Genomic DNA, 25,497 nt, shown 5'->3' on the forward strand with positions numbered 1-25,497 from the left:
GCTTGTCTACACTATTTTGAGACCAAAGAAGACTTGTTCCGTTCAGCTAGAGATCATGGCGCAATTACATTAGAAGGCTCAACGATCTCTATATTTCAAGACCTCACTCCAATTACGCTACAAAAACGAAGGGAACTTCGTCAAGTCACTGCTATATTACGGCAAGCTGGTGTGAGGTACAGGTGGGGATTTCCATTCCGCTTGTCTGCTCAATATAAAGGACAGACCTGCTCCATTACTAAACCTTCCGATGGCTCAGTGTTATTAGCCAAATTAGGTCTACAAAATTACAATGAGACACAGAGATCCCCCAACCGATCACTGCCGCCTTTAAAACCTCAATGGTCTACGATCACCAAGCCTACCTCCTCTGTTAGGGAATCACCTAAAAGTTGACAATCTTTACTTACCTGTTCGGATCCTACAACCTCACAGGGCTGCTTTGTCCCGGAGGCCTGAGTTCCGCGGCCATATGCCCATGCCTCACAAGATTGAGGCCAACTATCCCAATACGGATGGACCAATTTCTTTTCAGACTCTTTGTTCTTTTACCTGAAAATTTATCCACACTAGCCTTTCTTTTTGCTAGAGCTGTTCTCCCAGTACCACGAAATCCTATCTCTCATCTAGTTTGGATGGTATGCATGCTATTTGTTTTTTCATTGCTATGTTGGTTTCAATTATTTGACAATGTTGCTTTCTTATTCAATATCATACTTAAGGTGGCCATAAGATATGTTTCCCTATTCTATATTTTGAAGTTGCATTCCAGCATATATGGCTACGGTTTCAGGTTTCAACGTATACTATGCATAGACCCGACGCAAGGTGTCTTATCAATATCACTATGATTTTTCTTTCACTGTCATGATGGCGGAACTAACTATAATTTCTCATAATGTCAGAGGATTAAATTCCCCTACCAAAAGGTCTATAGCAGCTAAATATTACCACAACCTTAAAGCGGACATTATCGCACTTCAGGAAACACACCTTGCAGACGGTTCCCCATTTCCATATTTCCATAAACAATACTCCCAAGTTTATTATACCACTTTCCGTTCTAAGCGTAGAGGGGTTGCCTTTTATATTAGATCTACCTTAGGGTTTAACATAACTAATGTCATTAAAGATCCCAACAGCCAATATATTATATTACAGGGTACGTTATTAGGTAAATTGTATACGCTGGTTAATGTGTATGCTCCATCTGATGGCCAAGGTGCCTTTTTCCAATCTCTTTTTACTCGGCTGACCAAACTTACTGAAGGTATTACTATATTGATGGGAGATTTTAATATGGTGATGTCTACTACTTTGGACAAAACTCCATCGTCTAGACTATATACCCATAAACCTCCTGCAACACTTACTAAATATCTTAAATCCTCGGCTCTTGTAGATGTCTGGCGCTCATTACACCCCTCTACTAGGAATTACACCTTCTTTTCTTATCCGCATCAGGTTTATTCCCGCATTGATTACTTTTTCACCCCGATTCCAATGCTTTCACAAATCACGGATGCAGTTATACATCCTATTACATGGTCGGATCATGCAGCAATCGAACTTAATATAGTATACCGACCCCCTTTAGGCCCTAGAATAAATTGGCGCTTAAATGAAGCACTGTTGTCCAATCCTACTATTAGCGAAAATATAGCCAATGACCTGGAACATTACTTCCTTAATAACCTGGACCCAGCCCTGTCGATGGGTATAATATGGGCTGCTCATAAAGCAACCATTAGAGGCTCCTTCATAAAATTTGGGTCCATACAGAAAAAGATCCGTCAACAAACTATTGCAGACCTTACTGCAGATTTGAGTCGATTAGAAAATCTAAATAAACAGAACCCAAATCCGTATATTATTAAAAAGTTACAAGCTACCCAATCGGCCCTCATTAAACATTCATTGGATGAGGCAGAAAAGACTTATCAGGTGGACCAGGCAAAAGCTTTTTATTCATAGGGATAAACCAGACACGTTACTCGCTAGAAAATTGAACAACTATTCACAACTACCGAGGATTTCCGCAATCCGAAATAGTCAGGGTCAGTTATCCTCTATTCCCCAGGAGATTCTGCAAATATTTCATGACTTTTACAGTAACTTATATAGCGACTCTTGAGAGAGGGGAAAACACAACATAGATTCAGAGGCCTTTTTGGACACAGACCTCCCTAAATTAGACCAACAGGAATTGGAAACTTTAAATGCGGAAATCACAACGGATGAAGTAGAGTGGGTGTAAGGAAAAGGCTCTTTGACTTCTGCCTGGACTTCAGAGTGCCTGGTTATGTTGGAATTGCTGCTGAGCCATTTTATGGAGGGGTCCCTCAGCTAAGTATCAATAAATCTCTTATGTTTGTTTTACTTGTGTGTGTCAGTTAAATCACTCTACAGACTGAACAAGAGCCCTTCTCAATACATTTGGTACCAGAAGTGGGGTCTGTAATTTGAATACTGACGGTGTCTGTTTGTCTACTCTGTGTGTCTACTCTACCTCTTTTCCTTGTCTAGGTCTGGGGATAGTAGGTATTCTTTGTGTATTTGTAATTACTGTTTGAATAGGAGACATTCTTAAAAAAAAAAATGTCGTGGATAAAAAGGCTGAAAGGGGTGGGGAAAAGCACTAGTGAGAGAACGGGGATATTGCCCAGTTGGGTGTCTGTCACAGGACAGTGGATATCAGTAGCCCGGGAATGTGCTAAGTATTCCCCCGCCATTGAGGTGGCTAACCCAAAGTATGTAGTAGCGAATCTTGACTTCTCAAAGTATGATAAGAGGGAAAGTAGAGCTGCTGCAGAGGTGGGTTGGTTGTGTTTTCAAGTGTTAGAGCAACAAACTAAGCAGATACAGGATTTAGAGTTACAACTTCAAACTGTCAAAGACCAATTGCAACTGTTAAGGTTATGCAGTCAGAATGCAGAGCAAGAAAAGGAACAATTAGCTGCACAGTTTGAACAGTATATTATAAAGACTGTTAATAGGAAAAGAAGGAGAAAGAAGCAGAAGCTCGTTAGAAATCACGTAGAAGTGCGGGCTTTGATAACCTCTCAGGATTGGGAGGGGGTGGATGAATGGTCAGGGTCTGAAGAGGGGATGGATGATGACATTTGTGAGGTCAGACCCATTGTAACTCATAGACAAAAGAGAGAGGTGAGGGAGAAAAGTGGACAGCAGACAGAACACACATATTCTACATCTGGAGGTGATGTGTCAGCTGAGCAACATTTAACTGAGGAAACTCGGTCATGGTCAGCTAGTGAATTAACTGAAATTGGGCAAAAGTTTACACAAAAGGTTGGAGAAGGATTACTGGAATGGGTTTTACGTGTCTGGGATTTAGGAGGTGATGGTATTATGCTGACGGACAGAGAAGCAGTAGGTTTAGGAAGTGTAGCCAAGGATCCCCGTGTGCGTTTATACATGAAACGTGGGCGTAACACAACTGGGACATTTTCCTTATTGCATTTAATTAGGGATTCTATTGCACAGACTATAGACAGTCCCTATGAATTAATAGACCAGACCCCCTGGGAAGTTACAACAGAGGGGATGCAGAGACTGAGAGCAATGGGATGTATGTCTGGTATCACTCCCGATCCTTTACCTGACAGAGGGGTGAGACATGTAGTGGTTGACTGGGGGGGGTCCTGACATGGCTGCGTTTACACCATTGATTAAAAGGAAATTGCTTATCACAGCCCCAGAACAGTTAAAAGCCCCTCTTTTCACTATGTTGAGTGCTTTAGAAGCAAAAGAAGGAGGTACAATTTCTGATGCGGCTGTGCTCTTGGGTCAAATGGGAGAAATGAATGTTGACAGAAGTGAAAGGAAACAGCAAAGGAGTTTAGCTAAGGGGGGCCAGGAGGGGCATACACGTGTTAAAATTACTCACAGACAAATGTTTCTAGATTTGCTAAATAGTGGTGTTCCAATAGAAACTATTGGTGGAAAGGAGACTAAAATTCTGCTCGCTATGTGGAGGGAACTAACAGCAAAGGGGACGTTGAGGCCAGCCAAACCTAAAAAGGTTGCCCTCAGTGATGTTGAAGAATTAACTCCGTCATCTCCTCCTATAATTGACTTAGATGAGGAGTTGAGCCCAACCCCATTAACCCTTCCCTCCACATCGCCATATGCAGAGTGTAAGAATCTGTTAGATGACATGAAACACACAGAAGGGAAGGGGTGGCAGTTGCCACAGCCAATAGACTGAAGGGGTGGCAGATTCCCAGGGCCTGCCATAACAAAAATCAATGCTAAGAAACCTGGGGATCCATGCCCTTATATACCAGTCACTTTATATTGGCAGGGACACAACTCATTCCAAGGTACAACTCAGCCAGACCAACAAAATGCAGTTGCAATGACTGAAGGGTTGGGAGGCAAAGCTGCTGTTGCTGTACCTGTTGGAATGCAATTATGTAAAAGTATTATTTTTGAAGCACAAATCTTTATTTTCTTAGTACCAGATAATATTGTGGGAATGGATATTTTTAAGGTACAATATTTGGTTATACGGTTGGGAACATTTATTGTTGGAGTCAAAAGTTTCACTATAAATGCTGTAATGCCCATTGTGTATGACAACATTGAATGGACTCCAATTCACATATCACCTTCACCAAACCAAGTGAACCTGAAACAATGCCATCTTCCAGGTGGTCAAAAGGAGATAACAATGGCAACTGAGATGATGGTGGAGGTGAGAGTTTTCAGACTGGTAGTCAGTCTAATCAGTGCCCCAATGTGGCCAGTAAAAGAGACAGATAGCTCTTGGCTTTTAACCATTGATTACAGAGATGTGGATAAAGTAGAGTCTCCTTTGGCTGTATCAGTGAAAGAAATGGTAACAGTCGTGGAACAAGTGACTGATGCATTTACCAGTTTGGTTACAAATCAAGGATTGGCTCAAAGTATGACTTTCATGACCATTATATGGACTGGTCCAATCAAAGTTATTCCACAACTGGTTTTGGACTGTACACAGCACATTACTGGACTGTTTTGTTACTGGATACGTTATGTGCTACTGACTGTTTGTTCAGTTTACTTTGTTACAAGGAGGGAAAAGGACACAAGTGCCCTGCAAACTGCTATGGAAGAAAAACAATTCCTTGTACTGTACACTGCCCTGCAACCCGATGAAGGAACTATTATGGATGTACCTGTCACAGTCGGGACTGATTTAGCAATATCTGGATGGGCAAATGGTAATAAAATGAACTTGTGTGCAGTTTTTGCACAGAAACTCACTTTCCAGAAGTGGAAATTGTATGTACAAGTAAGGGGGGGAGTGTCAAGTGAATCATCTCAAGTGTCACAGCAGTTGTCTGGATTAGTACAGTTTGGATGTGATAGCTTTGAGCAACCAGTACTGACACTTTCTCCATCTACCATAAAGGAAGCAGTGACATCGGAGGACTTTATTGTATTGTTTACAGATAGATCTGCCACTATTATTGCTGCCAGACAACAACACGTCTGGACTACAGCTGCTTTCCAACCTACAGCCCATCCAACTGGAGTGGGTGGATCTAGCCAATATGCTGAATTAATGGCAGTAGTTTCTGTACTGGAGGAAACACAAGGTTTGTTGAATATATATACAGATGAATGGACAGTGTTCAGAGCTTTGACTGTGATAAATATTTTAGGCCAACGGACACATGAGCACTCTGGACATCGAGTGGTTCAAGGTGCTATGGACTATGCAAAGCATAAAGGAATACCTTTAATCACTGTACTTGCTAAAGACATTGTGCAACAATGCCCTGTATGTCAGAAAGTGAAGAAAAGATATTCATTACATAAACTTTCTAGAGTATATGGAACACTACAGACAATGGGACTAATTTTACTGGAGTGGGCATCTCAACAAGGAGTATATTGGGTGTTTCTTATTTCATATTATCCGCAAGCCACAGGATTAAATGAATACATTAATGGTTTGTTAAAACAGCAGGTAAAACTTTTGGCTCCAACTCATACACTCAGGGGGTGGAACAAGGTATGGTTATGGGTGGATAATGGGATCATGGAATATACTGCTGAGAGTAAATGTGTGTTTCAAACTAATAATGATAGTGTGAAAAGGGAAACTGAACTTGTTCGGGAAAACTGTTTGGGAGAATTGTCTATTATATGTGCAGGGGGTTATGTAACATCTTTTTGGATGTGTGTGAAGAAGATACTAATCCTCTTTTATCTTCCAGCCTACTATGAATAGAGAGGTCAATATCCTAAAAACATGGCTGGCAACATGGTTATACCTTTTCTGATGATTTGTGAGCTCTGATGTGATATAACGTTTCGTTTATAGCAAGAGAACTTGATTCTACAAATGCTTATACAGACTGCAAAGCAAAATTTCTTAATTTCTCTTCAGTGGTTAATGCTTCATGGATGGATTATTGGAAGGAAAATCATATGAAAGGACTTGCTTATTGGACTACGAACTATAAAAGATACAGATTTGGTGGATAAACAAAGTTTTCCATAGAATAAGAAAATTATTTACTACTGATGATTTGATATGGACTTGGTTTGCATCTTGATAGGGTGGGGCATGAAATTCTGAACAAGTGGGTGCATGTTCCTTCATCCCTAATAATGCGGATGTCATTCTAAGCCACATTGAGTAGGTTAAACTGTTGTAGAAAAAAGCTAGAGCTATTGCTAAGGATAGTCAATTATTTATTTTATGCTTATGTTTAGCTTTTTCTATTATTCTGAAACTGATTTAATGTATCAAGGCTAGTACCATATCTGACAAGCGTCAGCTATTGCCCATACGTGTCAATGCTTTTGAATTGATTTCCTATCATACTTCTCTGTGAATCAAGGGGTGGAATGTAAGGAAAATGAGTGATTCACACGAAGAAGATAGAGAGAATAGAACAACACCTTAAAGATGGCGTCTAGAGCTTTTGGCAATTCAAGGAATGTGACACTGGTTAATGCTTGATTTTCACCATATATAGTATGCTAAGTGTAGTTTTTACCATATATAGTATGCTAGCTGATAAAATGTATAAATCTTCTTATATCCTGTGTGGGGGAAACATATATAAAGCTTCATTTGGGGGGAGGCTCTTTGACTTCTGCCTGGACTTCAGAGTGCCTGGTTATGTTGGAATTGCTGCTGAGCCATTTTATGGAGGGGTCCCTCAGCTAAGTATCAATAAATCTCTTATGTTTGTTTTACTTGTGTGTGTCAGTTAAATCACTCTACAGACTGAACAAGAGCCCTTCTCAATACAGTGGGCCATCAAGCATATGAATGCCAAATCTAGTCCAGGACCCGATGGTTTTCCTTTAGCATATTATAAAAAATTTGCTCCACTACTTATACCACATTTGACGGAGGTCTTTAATGAGATATTGGAGGGCCACTCTATTCCATCTGAAATGTTGGAAGCTACAATTTGTTTGCTACCTAAACCTAATAAGGATCATACCGACCCACAAAATTTTAGACCTATTTCCATAATCAACGTTGATATGCGGCTGTTGGCTAAAATAATGGCTCATAGATTAAATGATTATATGCCCAAATTGGTCCACCTGGATCAATCGGGCTTTATTCCGCAGAGACAGACCTCGGATAATATTAGGAGACTCATCATGGGATGAGTAACACGCATTACTTAAATTTACAACCACTAAAATAAAAACACAAAGAATACATAGTTGGAGAAAGGCCGCAGCTGATAAATTTTATTTCATATTAGTTTAACAATAACAATCCTTAAAACGAATACATATGTTAGCAACCCCAGCCAGCCTCAGCTCAAACACCAGCAGGCCGCCTCAACTTGCTTATACCTTAAGCCCTGCTAAATTAGCCTAGGGCACCTCTCCACAGCTGCGACAATATCACAAACAACTTTAAAATTACACTTCCATTTTTTTTTTTTTTTTTAAATCATTTATTATTATATATATTTTTTTTTTTTTTTTTTTTTTTTACAATGCAGAATTAACATATAACAACATAGGGTGGGTGGGTGGGTTACATCGCTGCATACAGGTCAGATGAAAACTGCTAAGGGAACTCAATGCTGCCCCTTTTATAGACCCCACACCAATGGTCCCCCTATTATTATTGGTTCGCTAAACACAACCAATCAAATGCCCAATAAATTGACCAATCAAAATATGCAACTTCCAATCCACACTCCCCAAGTAACGTAAATGTAGCCTAACATAAGAGGTAACTAAGACAAATACCCTGTCTTACAGCGTGTACTACCCCATGACCCTGAGGGCTAATTGGGCCCCCAGACTGCATGGGATGAGTAACACGCATTACTTAAATTTACAACCACTAAAATAAAAACACAAAGAATACATAGGTGGAGAAAGGCCGCAGCTGATAAATTTTATTTCATATTAGTTTAACAATAACAATCCTTAAAACGAATACATATGTTAGCAACCCCAGCCAGCCTCAGCTCAAACACCAGCAGGCCGCCTCAACTTGCTTATACCTTAAGCCCTGCTAAATTAGCCTAGGGCACCTCTCCATGACAAGACCAACTAATACCTTAGTTTGGTCTTGGCCAACCCCACACTTTGATTGCCTTTTCTAAAGCATCTTGAATACCCATATTGAATATGTCATATCCAATATCTGAAAGATGCACTCTGTCATGCCAATACAGGCCTTCTCCACCTAACTCCAACTCAAAATGACGATGAACCAAAATGTTCACACTCTTGGCAAATTTAGAAATACAAAAATTAACTTTTTTCCTGCAACGTTCCAATGGACGAACATCTTGCAGCCAAATCAATCTAGGAATTACCTCGGACCAGACAATACAACTGTCAGGGAAAAGAAAACGTAATTGGGCTAAATCCCTTTTTATATTCCTGATGAGGTCAATAGACCTGAATGACCCAATATCATTACCACCTAAGTGGACAGTAATTATGGCAGGAATACCCCATCTCGTAGACATTTGCAGAGCAATTGGTAACATATCATCCCATTTGAGGCCTCTTACTCCCATCCAAACTATATTCACATTCTTGAGGCCTAAATTGACACCATAAGGACGTTCTTCGGCCCGTTTCTTCGCATGAAAGACAAAGGAATGACCAATAATCCATACCATGAGCGGTTGTCCTGTGAAAACAAATACCTTAAATTTAACATCTAAACATCAACTAAACTTGGCCGAACATATGAGCGGTAGCGCGTAGAGGACCACCTACCCAACTTCATAAGGGATTGTTCACTAAAACCTAAAAGAGCTGCCTGTGTGGCAGCCCCAATGCGAAATGAGTGAGTATTATAATCCTCAGATGCCAGACCCACTAATCTAAGTGTCTTTTTAAGCACTTGTCGAAACTGAAAGGTGGACAAAAAAGAACCATCTGCATGGACAAAAAGAGGACCAGGTATGTCCGGGCGTAAATCCTTAAATTTCAAAAAAATTTGCCATAGGACACAGATCCACCACACCAAAGGAGCCCAACCAAATAAGAATACCTCTCCCTGCTAGATCAGTCTTAGATCTCCTAATCGTAATCCTCAACTTATCCTGAATAACCACAACATCAGAAACATCAAGGCCACCCGGATTTTTCCTGCTACTAGAGACTGACTCACTAACCCGCAATGCCGCAAAGAATGATAAAACAAACAATAAGGTAAATAACCTTAATTCATATTGTGAAAAACACACCTCCACTAACTTATGGACTAATCTTTCTAATAACAACAAGGTTATAGGTTTCCTGTTATCAAAAACACGGCCAACTCTAGCTAAACCCTTTAAAATTTGTTTCACCAAAACAGGCTTTGTAAAATCTTGCAAACCTTGTAATTTCAAAAAGTATGAAATACCTGCCAAATCCCTACAAATTTTAGCTTGAGAATACTGAGCCTGAGAAAGCTCCAGTATATACCACAGAAATAAATCAGTATCCTGCCAAATTTCTTGTTTGTTATTATCCTTGAAAAGAGACCAATTCCACCAGCTCGTTGCATATTCATTCCAAGTTTTCCCACTTAGTGCATTCTTTAAAATTTCGCATGCTCTGGCAGAATGAGCCCCCAAAGGTAATCTGGACACGGAACACCGCATGGATCTGGGTTGTCTGCAATCCTCCAAAATAGCTCGAACTGAAACCGAGATAAAGCATCGGCAATATTATTCCTAAAACCAGGAATATGCTTTGCTTTTATCCAAATGTTATATTTCAAGGCCCTAAACACTACTTGCCTTAACAGCCGTAAAACCGGTGGCGAATTAGAAGACAAATTATTCAGTACGTACACCACACCCATATTGTCAGTATGCCAAAGAATCCTTTTATTCGCCAACTGCTCTCCCCAAATCTCAAGAACAACCAGAATGGGAAAAAATTCCAAAAGCACTAAGTTTCTTGTTAAATTTTGTTCATGCCAACTAATAGGCCAAGAATCAGCACACCAATGACTATTAAATACAGCACCGAAACCAGTCGAAGCTGCTGCATCTGAAAAGATATGCAACACTGTACTTCCTAAAAACTCATCCTGCCAATAAGCTTTACCGTTAAAATCATGTAAGAATTGCTGCCAAATACACAGGTCATCTTTTACCTCCTGCGGAATCCTAATATGCCAATTAGGATTCGATATTCCTTCAGTCAAAGAATTTAAACGCCTATTAAATACTCTGCCAATTGGAATAATTTTTGTAGTAAAATTCAAATGCCCAATAAGAGATTGAATATGCTTCAACTTTAGCTTCTTGGCAGCTAAAGCAGACTCTACCAGACTTTTTAAATGTATCAATTTATCATGTGGCAACCTAAATTCTTGACAATTAGTATCAATTTCTATGCCTAGAAATTGCAACACAGTAGTGGGATACACTGTTTTCTCTTTTGACAAAGGAATACCAAACTTGCCAGCAATCCACATGAAAACCCGTAACAGATACAAACAATGATCTGACTGAGGAGGTCCAACAAATAGAAAATCATCCAGATAATGCAATACAAACTTAGAACTCGTTTCATACTGCACTGTCCATTGTAAAAATGAAGCAAAGGCTTCAAAATAATAACAAGACAACGAACACCCCATTGGAAGACAACAATCAAAATAAAAAGAACCCTCAAAATGAAAACCAAGTAAATTCCAACAATCTGGATGGATTGGCAATAATCTGAAAGCCGATTCAATATCGCTTTTCGAAAGAAGAGCACCCTTACCGCACTGCTTAATTAACCCAATGGCTTGGTCAAAAGATGCATAACTTACAGTACACAATTCAGGGTCAATCCCATCATTCACTGAATCCCCTGCTGGAAATGATAAGTGATGTATCATCCTATATGATCCTGGCTCCTTTTTAGGAACAAGTCCTAAAGGAGTTACCCTAAAATCTGAATATGGTGGTTCTCGAAAAGGTCCCCTTATTCTATGGGCTGCTAATTCCTTAGCAATTTTAAATCTGACAACTCCAATATTAACATTAATAGATTTAAGATTATCCGGAATAACAACTGAACTACTTCTTCTAGAAGGGATCCAAAATCCAAATTTAAAACCCTCCTCAATTAACGTTGACATCCTGCGGTTTGGATACTGACTTAGATAAGGAAGCATATTTACTAGCTTCACCGGAGTTGTCAAGTTTTCCTGCTTCTTTTGACAACAATTTGTTGGGCATAGTGATGAATTTTTAACACATCGAAAGGCAGGATGATTGCCCCCACAATGTGAACATTCATGCTTAAACTTGCAGTTACTCTGCCATTTACAAGCTGAATCATTATATGCCCAACAAGTATTGTATTTCTGTACTCCAGGTGGGCTAACAACAGGGCGTGGAACCATCATGCCCATCCAAAGATCAATATCCTTAGAGCCCCAAGGAATCGACTTCTGAACAGCCATTTTTTGCCTAAATTTGTCCTCATAAACAAACCAGGCAATGCCACCATAAGACTTGTATGCTTCCAAAACAATATCAACATGCTTAAACATACTAGCCCCCAATTGGGGATGCTTAGAACACAGGATATTAGCATAAATACAAAACGTCTGTAGCCAATTGGTAAAGGTCCTAGCCACTGGCCTACGCCTATCCTCTTCCGAATCATTTTTCTTATCTTTTAAAAATACCTTAACTGAAGGTAATAACGATAGTAAATCAACATAATCCCCTCTATTAATTTTCTCCTTTATAGACTGAGATAAATGCAGACCAAGGGGGGTTGTGTCACATAAAATAGAATCCCTAAAAGCTGCTTCAGGGGCCCCTGCGCTTGCTTGCGTGGACGCCGCGCCAGGTGCTAACAAACGAAGTAAAGAAGACACAAACTGAGCATTAGCAGAGTTACCTATATCCTGTGAAGTAAAGTTCTCCTGGATAGCCACGGAAGCAAGATCATTCTGAGGAGGCTGAAACTGTAAAGCCAGGACAGGCTGGGGAGCAGTAACAGGAGCAGTTGAAGTTGCGACGGCTCTAAAAGAACCCCTATTCTCAGGGTCAGGAACCGTGCTGCTAATAGAGCTGCTGGAAAGGGCAGAGGATGAGGCAGCTCCGCCAAGAGCAACAGCAGAAGGGCCCGGAAGAGGTGGCGGGGTCATCGAAGGCCATGCTGGAGTGGTGCTGGACGAAGCTGAAGGAGGGGGCGAAGTAGCTGTCAGCGGAGGCGGAGGAGGCGGAGCTACCGCGCCGGAAGAGGCCGGCAGGGCTGTCAGAAGGCAAGCTGGTTGGGAAGCGGAGCAGACGCCGGCCGGCGTGGAGGGGGGTTGGCGGGAGGTGCCGCCACTCGTTGCAGCCTTCTTGCGAGGCGGAGGAGCCGGAGGGCGAAGAGAAGTGGGTGGAGGCATCAAACTAGACGCAGTGCTGGGCGGAGAAAGTAGGCAGGCTGAGACATCTAGGGCAGGCAGCGGAGGAGCGGGGCAGGTCCGTGGAGGCTTCTTCCTGGTTAGGCGTCCTGAAGGCGCTGAATGGGACCTCTTGTGAGCCGGCTTCGCTGAGCGGGTACTGGACCGCTTTAAGGAGGCGTGACCAGCCGGAGCTCTCGGTTGAACGCTGGGAGGAGCCGGTGACGTTGCTTCCTCTGAAGGCGGAGACTCAGACCCAGTCGGGGTCACTGCAGCGGAGCACAGGCAAGCCCTGTTCAACAAAAGGAGGTCCTCTTCGCCTGCTTCAAACTGTGCCCAACGAAGGATCTCATTCAAACGCGACGATCTGCCACTCACATCCATGGACGAACCCGGAGCCGAATCAGCGCTGACTTTCTGGATACCTGACATCAACATCGCTGCATACAGGTCAGATGAAAACTGCTAAGGGAACTCAATGCTGCCCCTTTTATAGACCCCACACCAACGGTCCCCCTATTATTATTGGTTCGCTAAACACAACCAATCAAATGCCCAATAAATTGACCAATCAAAATATGCAACTTCCAATCCACACTCCCCAAGTAACGTAAATGTAGCCTAACATAAGAGGTAACTAAGACAAATACCCTGTCTTACAGCGTGTACTACCCCATGACCCTGAGGGCTAATTGGGCCCCCAGACTGCAGCACCATAGATTATGCTAACTCACATACCTTACAAAGCATTATTTTACTATTAGATCTAAAAAAGGCCTTTGATTCAGTGAATTGGTCACACATCTATCATGTTTTCCGATTATTTGGAATCAGAGGCAATTTTATTAATATGATACGGGTACTTTATTCTACTCCCACTGCAAAAATTAAATGTATGGGCCTTCTATCTCCTAATTTTCCAATTTTACGCGGTACACGCCAAGGTTGCCCTCTTTCCCCACTGATATTTGCATTGGCAGTTGAGCCCTTGGCTCAGTTAATCAGACAAGACCAGAATATTGGGGGAGTCTGGATTAAGGGTACTGAATTTAAAGTGAGCCTTTACGCTGACGATATTTGCCTCACGATCACTAGACCTCAAACTTCTCTACCTAATTTGTTTGCATTATTGGATAGGTTCTCTTACATCTCCGGCCTGACGGTAAATATCTCTAAATCCCAAGCATTACCACTGAATACCCCCAAACATGTGATTAAACTCTTGGAACTTAACTTCCCGTTTATTTGGAGACACTCTTTTATAGAATACCTAGGGGTTAATGTTACGCCAGATTATGCAACACTTTACAAACATAATTACCCGAAATTAATTAAGAAATTACTCAAAGATCTCGAAGAGTGGTCCCGATATGCTATATCGTGGTTTGGGAGAATCCACTCAGTTAAGATGACCCTAGTACCCAGAATTTTATATAGGTTTCGTACATTACCAGTAACAATTAAAATAAAAGATATTACTTATCTTCAAAGTAAAATCGATAAATTTATTCGGGCACATAAACCACCACGCATTAATAAGCGCACTATGTATAGGCTTCCCACAAACGGTGGACTAGGATTACCTAATCTATTAATGTATTATAAAGCTGCGAGGATCTCTCAGACCACACAATGGCATATGCCGCCGAGCGAGAACAGATGGGTGCAAATAGAGGCGCTCTTGGCCTATCCCACTGACCTGACATTTTATTTATGGACGGATAGGACACGAATTAAAACCATCCCAGTAACTGGATCTGTGTTGAAGCATACCATTAAAACGTGGCATGATTGTTTGCAGAAATTTCAGTTAGCGGAGACTCATAGCATTCTTATTCCACTACATAATAACCCACTTTTTCCCCCTAGCTATGCTACGTCTGCATTTCAATGGTGGAAAGCAAATGATGTCCATAGAATACAGGATATGCTGCTATCCACAGGGATCAAATCGCTACAGTATTTGCAGTTTGTTAAAACTATGCCAGAGAAAGAAACATATCGGTACTCACAATTATTTCACTTTATTAAATCCATAGATGCTTCCTGTAAAACCCGACCGCCAACTTTGCTAGAAACATGTTCCCGGCAAGCGGGGAAAAGAAAAGGTATTATCTCCCTCTTATATAAATATTTAGTATCGGCGAATACTGGGGATCCCCTTAAATATATGATTGATTGGGAGAAAGATTTGGGACGTTCCATATCTCAGCAGGAGTGGAACTTAATCTGGAACACTGTTTATAAAATTTCTCCTAATACTGCCATCAAAGAATCTACGTATAAGGTCATGATGCGCTGGTATCTTACCCCAGCCAGAAAACATAAATTTGATCCTTCTACTCCTAACTCTTGCTTCCGGGGTTGCACTGAAATTGGAGATTATATGCATATATGGTGGACATGCCCCATAGCAGTATCATATTGGGAAGAGGTTTTCCACATGCTTGGAAGGGTTTTTAATAAATGTATTATTCCGGAGGCCACTATAGCGCTTTTAGCTAGTTCAACCAAAGACCTTACTAAACCCCAGAATATATTAATGGGGCAAATTTTAGCTGCAGCAAGAATCAATTTAGCAAAGCACTGGCTACAACCGATTATAGACTTTCACGGGATAATTGGAAAAATCACTCAGACTCAGAATATGTTATATTTAACAGCTTTATTAGCAGACACAGTGGAAAAACATACGCAAATTTGGGCACCATGGAATCTATTTCTTCAATCGTGAGAGATAGACAGTCACTCAATGTAACAGAAATCGTACTGGTGAAAACAATTCATTATCGATGTTATTCTATACTAATGTTTCTTTTCCTTTGAAAATTCTGTATTGGAAATTTTTATGCTTACCATTTGTTAATGCATATGTTTTTGAAAAATAAAAGAGATATAAAAAAAAAAATCATGACAACAAATTAAAATAATTAATTTATTATAAATATATAAAGTTGTTAGAAGAATAAAATCACAAAACACTTCTTGATATAAGCTGACTATATAAATTCAGAGCAAAATTGAACACAGTTGAAAACTATCAATCGCAATAAGCTGTGCAACATCTACATGGCATTCATTTACTTTCAGCAAGGCTTGGTTATGATACACAGGCTATTTTAAAAACAAAGCGGATATAAAAATGATCTAATTTGTCTAGCCTCTCCAATGGATAATCACAAGAATAGTCCACATTACATTTGACTATAAAACTTTAATCATATAACAACACCATTGGAAAACAAAGGAAGGAATATGAAAATTGGACCTGATCTGTTAACGAAACTTTTATATTAACCAATCTCTTTCCTTATTAAGTTACACACTTGAACATCAGAACACATACTGTATATTAATAATATCTTGGGAAAAGTATGGACCCACAATAAACACATGTGTCAATGGTTTGCAACTCCATTGAAGTTAGTGTCTATTAGAGTCTGACTATATGATATATATTATATTAAAGCACATTAAGATATACGCTTGGATATTTGTTGATTCTATATATATATATATATATATATATATATATATATATATATATATATATATATATGGAATCAACAAATATCCAAGCGTATATCTTAATGTGCTTTAATATAATTGAAATGTATAATTACCAAGTATAGGATTCTGTTGGCGTACAATGTTATCCCAATTGTCCTTTCTATCCTTGCAGCTGTCTGATCTGGCAGAGTGCCTAGCAATAGTTTTTAAGTATGAGAGTGTGTGTGTGGGATCTCTGAATCCTATCTTCTAAAATTTTTGAGAGTCCTTCCCCCAATTGTCCTTTCTATCCCCCGTGTTTCCCATTATATCCTGTTCTTATCTATCATCCAGTCCCTAAAGGATTAGCTACTACCCAATCCGGAAATGATGGGGAAGTCATTGGGTAAAATATTACTCAGTGAATCTCCATAAATCAATATATACATTGTCCATGTTTTTTTTTTAATGATGTGTAACATTTTCCAGCAGGGGGCACTATTGTCTTACATATATTTTATTCAAAATCTCCCCAAATAAACTTTGACCTGCCGCCTTTTCAATAGACAATATGTTTACTGACCTTACTTGGGAATACACAACTGGATAAAGTCAGTTATTCTGGCAAACAGTTGGTCATCTGGGTCAATATAGTTGTGTCTCTGTGTGTCTGGCTAGCACAGGAGAGCTTAATAATTACCCTTTTAACAAACATGCAGCTTCCTCTGTCTTCTGTAAGAACAGACCTTTTAAAACTCTCTAGATATGTACCTGTGATCAATATGGAGTAGTTCCATTTTATTTCTACTATCTATATATATTTGGATATGATATTTTACTCCTAACGTTACCTTATATGTGATATATCCTATGAATATAGATATAGATATATATATATATATATATATATATATAAATGAAAACTCATATAGATTTCTTATGTCTCTCCAGTCTTGAGCTGATTCCTAACTTCAGGTCATTTCTACTCTTTGGACTCCGTAAACAGAGATACTTGGAATCAATCAGACAGAAACACTTGGACAAATATTGGTCCTATTCTAAAGGTTGTGTCAATACCTGTTTCAGCATTCTGTCACTAGCTAAAAATAAAGAACCTCTCTGAATTGTTTCCTAAGTTCAGATTTTTCAATATTAAATTGTATAAAAACGGGAATAAAATACCAATTTCTTTCATAACCATGTGACCAATTACGCCTATACGAATATCAAAACCCACTTACTAATATTTATAACAAACTATATAATCTTGAGGTTATAGTCTATAAGGATAATAAAACTTTATATAATTTTATTCAATCATAAATGTATTAATTAATCTCTTGATTTGGAAACCCGACATTACAACCCACCCTAATTCATAGTATTATCTCTACATTTGATCTCTATCTATCAGTAACTTCCTAATTTATTGCCCATGAATACCTTTCACTGATCTAACAGAATATATGCTGTGCCTTTCTAGCTTTCATTTGTATTTTCCCTGACGAAGGGGCCTTGATGCTCCAAAAGCTTTCAATGTATTTTTTTTTTTTTTATTGTTAGCCAATATAGGTATCACTTCTACAATACTTTATGTATTTGTTTGTTTTTTTTATTTGTTATTTTTGCTACTGGCTAACACGGTACCACAGTTTACGTTTTGTACTATACAATAACAATACTCGCTCCTCCACTGCAAAATTCCTCTTCTGCATTGCTCTGTGCTGCTCATTTTTTTTAATGGTGCTTTTAACTTATTCTACCTTAAATGATTATGTGTGGTTCTTGCCTGCCTGCCTTCCCTGCATAAACAGAATGATCTGTGCCAGGACTGCTTGCAACATTAACCTTTTAACCCCAGAGCTGGAGTAGATCCTTTGTGCAGGAAAAGTGAAGCAGGCAGGAAAGGGACACGCATATATAACCTAGTAAGAGGGAATGAGTTAAAAGCACCATCTGAAAATAAAACCCAAACCTGAGCAGTGTGGGAGAGGAGATTTTCAGAAAGAGGTTGCTTTTATTTTTTGCAGGTGTGGGTGTGAGATATGAGAGGCTGAAAGCAGTAGTACTCTTCCCCTACAGGAAGTAATATCCTTCTCCATATGATGAAATTATGTGGTTTTTTTTTTTAAAACAATATATTTGACTAATTTGTGATTATAGTTATTATTGCCATCAAAGTAGAGATCTAAGCACAAAACTAGAGGCATACCTCCCAACATTTTGGAAATAAAAAGAGGGACAAAAAAGTTGTCGCACGTAGCGTGGTGAATTTATTTTTTACCATGCCCATTTTTGTGGCCACCCCCAATTACCATGTTCATTTTACAAAATTTGGCAGGTTATGAAAGTTTGACCATATTTCTGTGTTTTTTTTTCCAGTTATTACAGTTTTGCTAATGAAGTTGAATTGCCCTTTAAACTTTAAGAATCTAACATTTCCCAAGGGACCTGTTATCTTATACTGTTACAATTACTTATGTGCTTATCTAGAAATTGTTACAAAAGTATCTTATCTTCTGATGTGGCTGTTCTGAGCTCTCTGCCAAATGCCAATTAACTTAGAAACTTTTTTTCTTTTTCTGGCTGTGCAGAGAAAAACTGGACTTTTACAAATGAGGGACTGCGGATTGAGCTGTCAAAAAAGGGACTGTCCCTCTAAAAATGGGACAGTTGGGAAGCATGCTAGAGGTGTCACTATAACTTTAATGTTACTGTCTGGTAGCTCAGTAATTCAGGTGCAGATTCTGTACTGTTACAGTTTGTTACATTTTGTTGATGCATTTCTCAGCAGCATCTCTGGAGTATTAGCAACTATTGTATCAATTCTAACAACTGCCTTCCACTCAGGGATTCTGCTCAGCAGGGACAAAGATAATAAATGTATCTAGTAAATGTATCAATTTAGAACAATTTACAGGGTTGGCAACCCCCCTCCCAGAGCTGCTTTAGAAGAAGAAAAATGTAAATTTACACTTTTCTGGTTTCTGGTGAATTCTCTGAAACCAACTGAACTGAAAAAAAGTGTTGGAAGGGGAACAACCACTGTAAATCCAATTTTAATTAACGTAATTTTTCAAGTTACATGTAACATTTCAATACAAATATCCCTTCTTTTTCTACTTTATTTTAAATGTTTTTCAAATGTCCATATGCATGCTACATAAAATTGCAAACATATTCGGAGAAAGAGAATAGGAAAAAAAGAGAGACAGCAGGGCCAAGTCGACTGGGCATCCTTGGCAACCCAGCCAACCACCTCACTCCTTTCTGTGTGTGTGAACTTGCACAAGCATGCACGGTAACATTGTGCAGAGGGGACATTTGTAGATGGGAGAGTGGAGGAGGGGAGAGTGGCTGGGGGGAGCGAACAAGGACTAGGGGTAGGCAGAAGACCCTTTTTAACAGGTACCTACCCAGTAGCCCCCCTATTGTTGCAGGCTAGGCAGGTGCCTCTTCTGCCTACCCCTAGTTCCAGCCCTGAAAGGCAGAATGGAAAGACATAGCCAAAAAATTCCTCCATGGGCAACAGCAAAGAAATAAATGGGGGAATCATAATTTGTGTTTGGTAGATAATATCCAAGGGAAGCATTTGTCTATAAATTTACCCATAGTGTTCTCTATTAATGCCTTCATCTTTTCCATAGAGACAAGTTGTTGGATTTTGGTTAAACAAAGCTGAAACATAAGGCTGTCCCTCAACCAAACAAAAAAGACAACAGACAACTTGTCTACAGAGAATATTAGCAACTTTATTCAGGCCTTTAGTGGATATATTAAGGAGTTGTCCATCAGAGAGCCAATGTCTAAAAACTTCTTAAATAGAGAGTGGAAGTGGTTAAGAGGTCAGATACACCCCTTCTTTATTTTAAGATGAAATCATTCTTCTTTAGATCTTTACAGAGGAACTGTATGCTTTAAGATAATCATTTCAGAGGATCACAAACCAGAAATGTATTGTTTTAAATTTTATACCTGTATACAGGTAATTTTCTTAGAGGTATTACCTGTGCCATGAGCAATGCTAAGAAGACAGCGGGAGATTAATGCGTGGCTGAGAGATTGGTGTAGGGAGGAGGGTTTTGGGGTTTTTGGAGAACTGTACTGATTTCTCAATCGGATACAGGATCTTTTCCAGGGATGGGCTGCACCTCAATGATGATGGTCCTGTTTTGGGGGAGGAGATGACTAGAGGGTTGGAGGAGTTTTTAAACTAGGCGTGGGGGGGGGAGGGTTCAGTAAAGGATTTAATGGAATATAGTAAGGGAAAATGTAGAGGAGATTTGGGTGGGGGGTACTGTTAAGGACAGGGGGAACCACATGTCATATGTTCAATATGGTTCCAGTATTAAATGTATGTTTGCAAATGCAAGGAATCTGACTGGTAAAATGGGAGAGCTGGAGGGTAAATATGATGTAATTGGTGTGGCCAAAACAGCGGCTATACTTTGTTTCAGAGGGACATAGGCAATTGAAAAGGAGGGGGGGTTGCTAAGCAAGATTTAAAAGCTAATATAAAGGAGAAGGTGCTGTTAGAAAATGAGGGGGCAGAAGTCTTATGGGTGGAGTGCTTCACCGATTGTAAAGAGTCTGGCAAATTAATTGTAGAAGTATGCTATAGACCCCCTAATGTAAGTGAGGAGGAACAGCAGGCTTTTTAATCCCCCAGCAGGGATTTTAATTATCTAGATATTGACTGGGGCAACAGTACTGCCAGGTCAGTTAATGGGAACAACATTATAAACTTGTTGCATGCCAATTTTATGGCACAAAATGTTGAGGAGCCAATAGAAAAAATGGTATACCAGATCTAGTGATCTCTTATGACCTAGAACGTATAGCAAATGTGCAAGTAATTGAACCCCTGGGTAATCTAAAAACACAGAACAGAAATAGTTTGTCATTTAAAGTATTAAATGTATTCCCTTAAGGAGTAAATGTAGAAGCACTGACACCAGAAATTAAACAATATTTACATCTATCACAGTATTGCCTTTGTTTGATACTTATAATTTAAAGTATTTGCTCAAAGCTTTTACATTACCCATCTGACTCCCCATGCTCATCTATGATGGGGCTGCCATATTTGTGCAGCAGGAGTCCTTTAGCATTAGAACCTTTAACTGACAGTCTGAGATGGGACAGTCAGGTTAGCAAGACAGTCCGTTTTAGGAATATCAAATAAAAAATTAATTGCAAAAACAGACCTCTCGGCAAAAAACTATCAACATGACCTATAGGTAATTTTTTAATGTACATTCATAAACAAAGTTTAGTTTTTTAGCGTCAGTATCACTTTAATATAGAAGTAAAAAAGTTAATAGGAAAGAAAAGAGAGGCTTTTAAAAATTACAAGTCTGTTGGGACAGAAGTTGCATTTAATGAATATAAACACTATAATAAATGTTCTAAAACAGCAATCCTGAAGTTAAAGATAGATAATGAGGAGAGCATTGCGGCTGAATCTAAGACTAACCCTAAAATTTTTTTTAAGTATATTAATATTAAAAAGATGTGGGTTGAGAGTGTTGCTCCTTTAAATAATGGTACCAGTATGGTTTTAACAGATACGGACAAAGCAATTGAGCTAAATCAGTTTTTTGCTTCAGTGTATACAATAGAGGAGTCTGAGTTCCCAGGCTCACTTCATAGCTGCACTGTTGGCTCAGCTTAATCTAGTCAGTGGCTGACTCAGGAAAAGATTCATGAAGCTTTATTAAAAATTTATGTAAAAATGGCATCAGGGCCAGATGGCATACACCCCTGGGTTCTAAGAGAGCTTGGTTCAGTTTTAGACCGGCCTCTATTTCTGATTTTCTTAGATTCGCTTTGATCTAGTATGGTACCTATGGATTGGAGAAAAGCTGATGTAATTTCAATATTTAAAAAGGGATTACGATCTCAGCCTGGCAATTATAGGCCAGTAAATTTGACATCTGAGGTGGGCAAATGATTTGAAGGTTTCTTAAGAGATCACATTCAAAATTTTGTTCTAGTGAATGGCATTATAAGCAACAATCAGCATGGCTTTATGAAGGATAGCAAAGGAATTCCAACGGCACACAGGACTGTGAGAAATCTTCAAAAATGTATTTCAATGCGGAGTGCGATGCAACGTTTCGGGGAGTAAAACCCCTTTGTCAAGCATACGTGATCTACATACAGAGTGCAAATAAATAGAGCAGTGCATTGTTCAATTAGCGTGTCATCATTAATTATCCAATCAATGTAAGTTAAAAACTCTCATATATAGTTAAAATGATCCAATAGATAGTGTACAATACATAAAGTGTCATAAAAGTACATACAATAGAAAAACTAATATCCACAGAAGTGTACTCGATGAAAGGAACAAAATCACAATGAGTAATCAAAAAAATTATTACAATAATGCTAACTGTCACACAGCAGCCATAAATGGTTAAATTAACCCTTGCAGGGATTCTTCCAGAATGAATCTTACCCTATACAGGGAAAAGGGGAGGCTGACCCTGCTTTCAAATTATGCTGCCATTTGTAGTAATTATCTGTAAAAGAGAAAAATTTAAAATTTGAAAACTGACTAAACTAAACAAAGTTAGATTACAAAAAGCATGACATGTTAAAATCCTCATTGAGTCCCTTCGGATCACGAGTTTGAAGAAGCCAAATCCAAAAACATTCTCTTTGGAGAAGTAACTTTTTGATATCCTGCCCATGCCTTGCGGTAACCTTTTCCAATATCTGCCATCTGACTTGTGAAGGATAGGTCATGTCAGACAAATTTGATTGCTTTTTATGACGAGGTAAGTAAGATGCTGGACAGTGGGGGAGCAGTTGATGTGATCTATTTGCATTTTGCCAAAGCCTTTGATACCATGCCCCACAAACTACTGCTTTCTAAACTAAGGTCTGTTGGGCTTAATAAAGTAGTTTGCACATGGATAGGACGTTGGGTACAGAGAGTGGTTGTTAATGGTACATTCTCTACTTGAAGTAAGGTTCTTAGTGGGGTACTGGTATTGGGTCCATGTTTATTTAAATTGTTCATTAATGACTTAGGGGAGGGTATTGTAAGTAATGTATCAGTGTTTGCAGATAACACAAAACTATCCAGTCCACTTAATTCCATCCAGGATGTGGCATCCTTGCAACAGGATCCTGACAAACTGGCAATCTGGGCAGCTAAGTGGCAAATGAGATTCAATGTTGGTAAATGTAAAGTCATGAATGATGGAAAAATATCCAAGCCACTTATACCCTTAATAGGACTGCACTAGGCAAATCCATAATGGAAAAGGAACTTGGAGTCCTTGTAGATAATAAACTTGGTTGTCGCAAGCAATGCCCGTCAGCAGCATCAAGGGCAAATATGGTCTTGAGTAGTATCAAAGAGGAATTGATTTACTGGAGCAGGGGGTCATTTTTCCACTGTATAGAGCACTGGTAAGGCCCCATCTAGAATATGCTGTACAGTTTTGGTCTCCAGTGCTCAATTTTCGGAAGGGGGTTTTAACAGTGAAGGCTGTGAAGATGTGGAATTCTCTCCCTGAATCAGTTGTACAGACTGATACATTATAAAGCTTTAAGAAGGGATTGGGTGGCTTTTTAGCAAGTAAGGGAATACAGGGTTATTGAAGATTGGTCAGTACAAGTTGATCCAGGGATTAGTCATTTTGGAGTCAGGAAAGAATTTTTTCCCTTTCTGAGGAAAATTGGAGAGGCTTCCTCTGAATCAACTAGCGGTTAGGCAGGTCAAAATAGAGTTAAAAGGTTGAACTTGATGCATGTGTGTCTTTTTTCAGCCTAACTTACTATGTCACGATGTATATGATCTATTATCTAGAATGCTTGGACATGCTGTTTTCTGGATAAGGGATCTTTTCATTATTTGGATCAGTATACCTGAAGTCTGCTTAAAATCAATTAAACATTAAATAACCCAATAGCAATAACCCAATGTGGATTTATGCATTTTAGGACTAAGTCTTAAGTAATGTTTTATTGAGAACAGGGAAATCATTTTACTTCTTTGCATCTCAGAATGATGTGCAAGGTGGGAGGGGAGGATGCCTACATGCCTCCCCCTTCCTGCCCAAGAAGCTAGTGTGTCCTAATACGGACCATCCTGGATGCAGACCTCTGTGGCAATTTGAATAATGCTCCAAGCATTGAACAGAGTGTAAATAAAAGTGACCAATTGCAGCCTTTTTTTGCACTTCGCTTGGAGCATTGTAAGCCCTGTTATGTACTTTGAGAAAGGAAAACGGGTTTGCCATGAAAAATTAAAAATGAAAGGAATTTTTTCTTAAAATAGAAAAAAAAACAGATTTACCCAAAGGTATCGTCAGCCTGATCAAGTTATGTCCCATAGATAATTATTAAACAGAAGTGAGATAAGATTTATGCCTTGGATCAAAACTACAGTCAAAATGCAGATGTGCACAACCTTTAGATATTTTTACTTATGTTTCTTTAATCTCATTCTGTAGTTCACAGATTTGTTATTACAAATTTTGTTGTTAACCCTTCTGACGTTTTTATTTGGGCTTTACTGATATCACAACTCCGTTTTGACATTGCTTTCATTGCCCTTATGAAAAATGCATCTGCAAAAACTACTTATGAATGCACAGAAACCTGCAATTTAAGGAGCCTATTTATTAAGCCTCATTTTGCTGGTCGAGTTTTTAAGGGGAAAATTAGAATTTTTAGAGGAAACCTCAAATTTATTATGCTCCAAAGATGCTAAAAATCCAAATCCAAAAGTACTTCAGCTAAAACCTGTCAAATTCATGTAAAAGTCAATGGCAATTGTCCCGTTTACAAGTGAGAGATTTTTTTTGCCTTTGTGATTTTCGATGGCTTTGGGCTGTTTGACACTGGATTTCATTAAAAAACCTTTAAATGAATTTGAAGTTTTCCAGTGAAAATCTGAAAGTCGCAGAATTCGAATTGTTGCATGATTTTGTCTAGATTTTTCCCGCACATACAATTTTTATTACTATTTTTTTTTAGCAAATTAAGCCAAATCGTGTTTGGAAGTTAGGATCAAATTTTTTTTTATAATAATAATAAGAAATATGTCAGTTTTAATCCCCCATAAATGTCAGCGAGGGTAGTAGGGGTTGTAGTGTAAAGAGATGCTATTAACTAAACATCATTGATTTTTGTAT

The 25,497-nt window shown here is 39.0% G+C and overlaps 1 protein-coding gene across 2 annotated transcripts in view; it reads left to right on the forward strand.

Annotated features, from left to right (window-relative positions):
• The window catches only part of LOC108705582 (fumarate hydratase, mitochondrial), an 80,399-nt gene that overhangs the window by 37,592 nt on the left and 17,310 nt on the right, over positions 1 to 25,497 (forward strand). The window lies entirely within an intron of this gene.

This window comes from Xenopus laevis, chromosome 5S (genome assembly GCF_017654675.1).
Source record: "Xenopus laevis strain J_2021 chromosome 5S, Xenopus_laevis_v10.1, whole genome shotgun sequence".
NCBI classification, from domain to species: Eukaryota; Metazoa; Chordata; class Amphibia; order Anura; family Pipidae; genus Xenopus; species Xenopus laevis.